Consider the following 8,310-nt stretch of genomic DNA (forward strand, 5'->3'; position numbering starts at 1 on the left):
ACCATAAAGGGTCATCAGGTGAGATATATCGATAAGTTCATGTGTAGTTAGCCCACACCTGTTGTTTTGAGGGAATCTGTGTGATTCATTCAGGCTGCGACGCTTTGAGTTAGCCATTTTTCTTTCTCTATTGTTATTTTGGACCATTAAGCCACCAACAACTCAAACACCACCACCTTTGCCTCTTTATCTCCACAACTCCATCCCGCAAACATCGCTTCACCGCCATTCCCAAACGACGCCCGCCAACCACCAAACCACCACAGCAAACCCCCCCACCACCTTCGCCTTTCTCCTTCCACAACCATCGACCCCACGACACCAGTCAACACGAAACGTCGTGCTGTCCAGGGCCTGTTTGGTAATTTATGCCGAACGCGTCGAGCCGCGGGTACAAATGCGTTCCTCTCAGGGAGAAATTCGGATCAGGAAGGGTTCACGCCCCTTTTTCTCCGTCCAATGGGCGAGCGTCGGTCGGTATGGCCCCGCCTCCAAGCGCGATGAATGTGGATTCTTCACGGGAGAGAATTCGGATCAAAAGAGGCTCACGCCCCTTTTTTCCACACCAATGGCTGAACAGAGGGTGGCGTAGCCCTGCCTCCAATTGCGTTTTGATCCTAAAATCTGCATACAGGCTCCTCCTCCGGTCTATAAAGACGCGAGCACAAGGCGACGCGCACGGTTCGGGTCGAGTGAAGACGGAGGTCGTCGTCGAGGTTGGAGAGTTGTAGTGTGGTGTCGTCTCGTCGCTGGTCGCTGGGCTCGTCTCGTCGCTGAATCGACCCACCTTCGCTCTCACAAGCGACCAAGCCAGCCAGCCATTCCCCTCGCTTGACCCTGAGCATCAACAATTCTCCCCCCCCCATCCGCGCTGAGATAGTGCCGGTGGCCCCGTTCCTCCCCCACCCTAACCGTGGTGCCGACCCAACCGTGCTGGCGCGGAGCACGCCGGAGAGGGCTCACCGACCACGCCAGGGGCACGGAGTCGGGGCGCAGCTACGCGGACATTGGGACTTGCCCGCCATCGCGTCACGAGGACGCGGGTAAGACCTTTTCGGTCTCGTGGACCTGGCCACTCCTCCAGGCTCCGCGCACATTTGGTCCACGGACCTGTCTGCCTCCTTGCCTGTGAGGGTGGCTTTCGTTTCCTTTGCTTTTGAATGAATGCTGTGGCGCCGTCCGACAAGTACAATTGTTTAAGTGTTGTAAATAATTATAGTCGGGAGTAGTGCTTTTGTTTTTGTTGCATTTTGTGTCATTGCATTACTGCCTTACGTGCTTGCTTGTGCGTGTGAAATAAATGTGCATTGTGTGAACTGTTTCCCGTTTCGTTGCGTCCTTTTTTCCCTTATTGAAAGCTCCATCCTGCATCACGTAAGGGATTGATGGTGGGTTTAAAAAACACACGGTAAATAATCTGAACCGTCGAGGTCGACGATAACTCCGCTCGGTTATCCCTGCAGCACAGAATGAGCCGCTTAAGCGGTTCGTGTCCGGAGTCGACCTGGGGCGTGGTACAACCCCTCGGTACGCTACTCGTGCGGGTACTTCGGTATATCGACATTCGGCGATTCACCCTATTTCGCGCGGGTAGAATGCGGACTGGGTTGTGGTGAGGTTAAACCCCCACCCGTGACTGGCTCCTGGTGGTAGTTCCAAGGAGGGTCATGACTGAATTGTCTGTCCGGTTGGCGAGCTGCTACTATTACTGGAAAGCGGCAGTTCACTTGCTGGCGGGCGCGAATTCGTAACAATATACATACATATATATATATATATACATATATACACACACACACACACACACACACACACACACACACACACACACACACACACACACACACACACACACACACACACACACACACACACACACACACACACACACACACACACACACACACACACACGGCAAAAAATATAGGGACCTTTGCACTTTTTTCAAATAACTTGAAATTGACAAAAGTATTTGGTCTTCACAATTATTTATTTCACCGTAAATACTACAGAACTTTTGTTTTTGATTGAGAACTGAATATACCCTTTTAAATCAGAAAATAACTTGAAGGGCATTCGGTCGAGCGCATACCTCCACCATGTCATGCCTGATTCACGAGAACATATCGGGCCCATTACAATTTTGAAATATCATGCTGTATATCGTTTTTGGCCCTATCTCTCGATGGTGAAGAATCACTTTAAAAATCAAATAATTCTTGTATCCAGATCCGGATTCAGATCTTCACCAAAATCGAACCATGTCGTCCTTGCCACACACTCAACGTGTCCACCAAGTTTTGTCCGAATCCATGTCCAACTTTTTCAGATATCATGCTATGTATAGTTTTTGGCCCTATCTCTCAATGGTGAAAAATCACTTACAAAATTATAGTAGCCGGATCCAGATCTGGATCTTCACCCAAATCTAATCAGTTCATCCTTGTCACATACCCAACCTGTCCACAAAATCAGGATCATCCGGATTTTGATGATCGTCCGTATCCGTCCACAACTTTTTGAGATATCCTACACAGAGACAAACAGACAGAAAGGGGTGAAAACATAACCTCCTTCACCTTCAGTGACAGAGAAAAAAACAAATGGCATTGACAAAATTATTGGCACCCTTGACTTAATATTTGGTAGCACAGCCTTTGGCCAAAATAAATGCAGTCAAGTACTTCCTAAAGCCATGAATGATCTTCCTACACCTCTCTACTGGCAGTTTGCCCCACTTGTGTAAACTGCTCCATTTCTCCCAGATTTGAAGGGTGCCTTCTCCCAATTGCTGTTTTCAGATGTCCCCACAGGTGTTCAATTGGATTTATATCTGGACTCATTGCTGGCCACTTCAGAACAGTTCAGCATTTTGTCTTCATCCATTCCTGGGTGCTTTATGAAGTGTTTGGGGTCATTGTCCTGCTGCAAGACCCATAGCCTTCGACAGAGACCCAGCTTTTTGACACTGGGTTGAACATTGTGCTCCAAAATGCCTTGGTAATCTCTTAATTTCATGATTCCCTGCAAACAATCAAGGCACCCAATGCCAGAGGCAGCACAGCAACCTCAAAACATCACTGAACCTCCTCCATGATTGACTGTGGAGAAGGTGATCTTTTCTTTGAAGGCGTCATTTTGTTTTCTGCAAACAGAAGGATGATACGATTTACCAATAAGCTCTAATTTGGTCTCATCTGTCCACAGGGCATTCTCCTAGAAGGATTTTGGCTTGTTCAGGTGTGTTTTGGCAAATGCCACTCAGGCTTTCTTATGTCTCTTTCAGCAGCTCCTGGGTTTCCTACCATAGAAACACCTTTCATCGAGTTGGTGACAGATGGTGTGTGTTGAAAATGTCGTACCTTGTGTCTGAAGGTCAGCTTGAATCTGTTTGGCAGTTGATCGAAGTGATTTCTCCACCATTCGAACAATCCTTCGCTGCAATCTTCAATCAAGTTTTCTCTTGCGACCATGTCTAGAGAGGTTGGCTCCATTGCCATGGGCCTTAAACTTCCTGATAACATTGCGTACAGTGGACATAGGAACATCAAGGTCTCTGAAGATGGACTTGTAGCCTTGAGATTGTCCATGCTTGGGTACAATCATGTTTCTGACATCTTCAGACAATTCTCTGGTTTTCTTTCTTTTCTCCATGCTCATTGCGGTACACATAGTGACACATCCATCCATTGGGACCATACTCTGTGCAGAGCGTTGGTGCTGCCTAAGCAGTCTCCTTGGCTATTGGGCACAATCCTGGATGGGTCAACACTCTGACACATGATACCAGCAAGCCAGTACTCATTTTGCCGACCTCAGAAGGATGACAGGCAGAATCAACCCCACCTGGTATTAATTCAACAGCCAGTCAGATGTGAACTCAGGAACCTAGGATCCCAAGCCCACCACCCTAACCATTAAGACAGTGACACAAAACACAAGAATGACTCCTTTCTCGATTCAAATTGGTTTTATGAGTGATTTTTATATTGCAGGCACCTTCAACTCACCACAGGTGAGTTCAATTCCAAAGTAAAGGAGAATCACCTTTTTGAAATCTAATTATTTCTAACAACTTCTAAAAGGTGCCAATAATATTGTGCAGGCCATTTTAGGATTTCTGTGTGGAATAAGCTAAGATTTAGTAGTTTTTTTTCAGCTTTTTTTGTTTTGTTCCACTGCAAACCAAAGAAATACATTTGTGGATACCAAATTAATTTATTTTTTTCAACAATTTTCTGGAAGAAGTGGTGCATTATTTGAAAAAAAAAGAGCAAGGGTGCCAATATATTTTGGCCATGACGGTATATATATATATATATATATATATATATATATATATATATATATATATATATATATATATATATATATATATATATATATATATATATATATATATATATATATATATATATATATATATATATATATATGTGTGTGTGCAAGCAAGTTGCTGTTGGCTGCTATCTCCACACATGGGTGGGTTTCAGGAGATGGAACAGAAACCGACCAGTTCTCAAAGTGTGTGTGTGTGTGTGTGTGTGTGTGTGTGTGTGTGTGTGTGTGTGTGTGTGGGGGGGGTGTGTGTGTGTGTGTGTGTGTGTGTGTGGGGGGGGGGGGGTGTGGGTGTGTGCGTGCATCAGTGATTTCCAACAGTTTTGGGTGTGTGGACCCTTTCGCCCCCCCCTCCCCCCCCCCCCCCAAAAAAAAAAACAACAACAACTGATCTGCACACTACTATTGTGACATGTGATCATAGTGATAGGATTACAACACCAGCAGAATTAACCACAGTCATCCACAAATAGTTTTGGACATGTGATGAGCTGCAGAGTTTGACATCCTTTGGCAATGTGAGGGAGGCTAATGTTACCTTTTTCCCCCTTAGCAGACTCCCACCAATTGGCCTCGGGTTCTGCAGACCGCAGGTTAGGAATAAGCGATGTAGACATCAGAACATAACAAATAGATAAATAAAGAACATCTGTGTTGTCAAATGGCCATTTATGATACACTGTTGAAAATAAAAAGGTGATATGGGGTACAGCCATGTGACTGGTGACGTACCTTGGTGAAAAAGGCAAAGGGGTGACAATACGTAAGAATATTCCCAATTACAATTCAAATGAGAAGTTCCTTTTGAAAGCCTTTGGAAATTAAGGATCTGGTTTGAACAGTCCACTTCGTGGTTAGACTAACTGATTGGAATTTCACTGAGCTGCAGAGGTGGGATGGGGGGGGGGGGGTCTGGAGGGCAGTGAGCGGAGGTGGACGATAAAGTAATCCTGTATATTGTTTTGCCAATTTTCATACAAATCAATAAATAGAACCACTTGAAACTGCTAACATGATTAAAGCTAGTACGATTTGACTTTGATAACCTCCAATCGGAACTGGACAGTAGCACTATCACTGCATATCTGTGTAATCAGACCAGCATTATTGCCCTTTAGTTACAAATGTCATATTGGTTTATGTGCAATATTTATGCAAAAATCAGTGACAAATAAAGAAATACGTTTTCCCTTTATATTCCAGTCGAGGAATGAGAAGATAAGTCAATATCAATGGCAGCGTAACACGAATTAAAAAGAGTTTCACGAATGGATATCTATTTTAAACAATGTTTGAATATCAACATCAGTTGATTATTACAACTCACAGATGCCAGCACACATTTTATTAATTTGTTTAATATCCGATAACCGACGTCTAATTTGCATCATGCAGCCCCTGCCCTTTACATCTGTACGATGAATCACCGAGCAAAAGGCTGCCTGCCTTGTGTCAATGGATCGGATAAAATCCCTGCAGAGCGTTTCAATCAATTTATCAGGTATGCAAACACAAAGTTGTTTTGCTTAAACCTGCATATCATCTGGGGCTGGCAAGATAGCTTCGACGTATGTGCACACACCTTGGGATCGACTGTAATCCGGGTTCGAATGTCGCCCCAGATATAAACCGACGCGAGTATTTCACCTGCAGGGTGGTACGTGTGTGGATCGTCTCTCCGACGGACGTTAGGCAGATGGGACCCTCGGCTTAACATCCTTCTGATGGAAGGTGCACATGCTGGCGCCACACCCTGCACATGGAATGCCAGACTGACAATAAGTCAAGATTCGAACCCAGGATAGACAGCTCAAGGGCGAGTGCGCATACCTCCAAGCCATCATACCGGCACACTCATTCACAAGTTATTTAAATCACTTTTGCAAAAAATGTCCAAACTTTTTCTTTGGAGAACAATGTCTTTAAAAATCATATTTCATGCAATTAAGGTTTCATAAAATCATTTGTATAATCTGCTTGCTTCTTCATAATCATCATCATCATCATCATCATCTCCACAATGAGTACTTTGGAAAACAAGATAGGACAACATATGTGCAATCGCTCGGATGTCGCACGATTTACGGTGTGTCCCACAGACAGCTAAAGTCAAAAGTCACGACGAAGTTTGACGTTTACCTGTAACGCTTCTTCCACTGATAATGTGGCATTGCTCACGAAAATTTGACTTGCATTCGGGCAAAGATAATTTGGAGAGTTTCAAATTTCAGATTTCATGATTAAATTGTTAAGATAGAAAATGTGTACAAAATTCAATTTCATTGTTTCAATTGTTCCAAATGAATTTGGAACATATTATTCCAAATGAAAAGGAATATCAAATTGACTGCCCGTTGTATTTTTTGGAAAATAACTTAATAAATTATCATAAGTCTTCACTTTAAAGGACAATTTGTTCCACTGGCTGAGAATGACTGGACTAAAGTTGAATAATGAGAAGTCGTCGGAACCTGTGGCCGTTCCTTGCCCGACCAGGTGAGTGTGAGCAATCAGATCAGATCGAGAGGAGTGCTGGGGTGCAATCAATTGGATTATCATTACACCTGTAGTATCAGACTCAAGGTAAGGACTGCCTACCCATGCGTGTTGTTTTTGAAACAGCACGTCTTAAAATGATAAGCTTAAATTGCATTACAATTACACAATTGATCAATACAAACTGTCTGTTTGCATGGTTCGTTGGTGGTAATGGTTCACGCGGATCAATCTCTGGACACTGGTTGTGTCCGTCCAGGCTCTTTGTCTGTCCTCTGCTCGCACCCGACCGGGTCCCGCTGCTCGCACCCGACCGGGTCCCGCTGCTCGCACCCGACCGGGTCCCGCTGCTCGCACCCGACCGGGTCCCGCTGCTCGCACCCGACCGGGTCCCGCTGCTCGCACCCGACCGGGTCCCGCTGCTCGCACCCGACCGGGTCCCGCTGCTCGCACCCGACCGGGTCCCGCTGCTCGCACCCGACCGGGTCCCGCTGCTCGCACCCGACCGGGTCCCGCTGAAGACACCCGACCGGGTCCCGCTGAAGACACCCGACCGGGTCCCGCTGAAGACACCCGACCGGGTCCCGCTGAAGACACCCGACCGGGTCCCGCTGAAGACACCCGACCGGGTCCCGCTGAAGACACCCGACCGGGTCCCGCTGAAGACACCCGACCGGGTCCCGCTGAAGACACCCGACCGGGTCCCGCTGAAGACACCCGACCGGGTCCCGCTGCTCGCAACCGACCGGGTCCCGCTGCTCGCAACCGACCGGGTCCCGCTGCTCGCACCCGACCGGGTCCCGCTGAAGACACCCGACCGGGTCCCGCTGAAGACACCCGACCGGGTCCCGCTGCTCGCACCCGACCGGGTCCCGCTGAAGACACCCGACCGGGTCCCGCTGAAGACACCCGACCGGGTCCCGCTGCTCGCACGGGTCCCGCTGAACACACCGGACCGGGTCCCGCTGAAGACACCCGACCGGGTCCCGCTGCTCGCACCCGACCGGGTCCCGCTGCTCGCACGGGTCCCGCTGAACACACCGGACCGGGTCCCGCTGAAGACACCCGATGTGATGAAATCCGCTGCCCACTGATGGGTCCCACTGACAGTCGGGTAGTTTTCCTCTACAGCATTATCTCTCTACCTTTTTCTCGGTGAGACTATCAATGTGCTTCCTCTCCCTCTCCCCTGATATTATGTTCCTCATCTGCTCTTCCTGTATTTTTGCCCTTCACTTACAGATCTCCGCCGTACTTTACGCTCCTGTCCTCGATCCAGCAACGCACAGAATCACCGTCCAACCAGCGCCCCTGATGAATACCGTTCACCGACCTCCCCCATGACGAGAACGTAGAGAGAAAAAAACCACACACACACACGAAGCCTCAGCACGTCTCTTCACTCTCGAACCAATCACAGGGCTGATCACAAGCGCTTAATTCACGGCGTCGATCGAACCAATCACACGGCGTGTT

The 8,310-nt window shown here is 47.3% G+C and overlaps 1 protein-coding gene across 3 annotated transcripts in view; it reads right to left on the reverse strand.

The window, feature by feature from the left end:
* The window catches only part of GLCE (glucuronic acid epimerase), an 85,802-nt gene extending 77,584 nt beyond the window's left edge, over window positions 1–8,218 (reverse strand). Inside the window, exon 1 of one of the 3 annotated variants that reach the window (XM_085846377.1) lies at window positions 8,075–8,218. The gene's annotated coding sequence lies outside the window, so the exon portion shown is untranslated. Of the gene's footprint in view, window positions 1–7,979; window positions 8,039–8,074 lie in introns of those variants that run through there. The other 2 variants (XM_085846378.1, XM_085846382.1) reach the window with 2 other exon arrangements.
* Between the last annotated feature and the right edge of the window lie 92 nt (window positions 8,219–8,310).

Source organism: Eptatretus burgeri, chromosome 11 (assembly GCF_056783735.1).
Source record: "Eptatretus burgeri isolate ZD-2024b chromosome 11, Ebu_testis_v1, whole genome shotgun sequence".
In the NCBI taxonomy this organism is placed as follows: Eukaryota; Metazoa; Chordata; class Myxini; order Myxiniformes; family Myxinidae; genus Eptatretus; species Eptatretus burgeri.